Genomic DNA, 440 nt, shown 5'->3' with positions numbered 1-440 from the left:
CCCACTTCCTGGCCCTGGGCAGAGCTTATTCGTGCTCCGCTTCCGTTGTGGGGGAAGGGAGTCGTGGGAAACGTGTGTTGCTTTGTCCTCGTTCTGATTTCTTTATAGCAAACGTACAGTTTTGAACACAGATGTAATTAAGCATATTTGCTTTTTTAAATCTGTTTCTAACCGGTATTTGGTCCCCCCCCCCCCAGTTATCGTTAGCTCTGTTCCACTTTTCGAGGAATACTGTATAAGACTAAAAGGCTGAGGCTATGTAAGTGTGCAAGCGTACCTGAAAAAAAACACACACCATCAAACAAACTAATTCCGAGCAAACAGGGATGCGACTGCACTTCCCACTTATCGGAGTTCCTGAAGTTGGGGGGTGGGGGGAGAAAAAACAACGGTCTGGGGAAAACTTCCAGCCTCGCTCTCGCTCCCTTTCCATTCTCGCG

This window comes from Pogona vitticeps, chromosome 5, assembly GCF_051106095.1.
Source record: "Pogona vitticeps strain Pit_001003342236 chromosome 5, PviZW2.1, whole genome shotgun sequence".
Classification (NCBI taxonomy): Eukaryota; Metazoa; Chordata; class Lepidosauria; order Squamata; family Agamidae; genus Pogona; species Pogona vitticeps.
The sequence above is the reverse complement of the archived record's forward strand: the minus strand, read 5'-3'. Positions refer to the sequence as shown.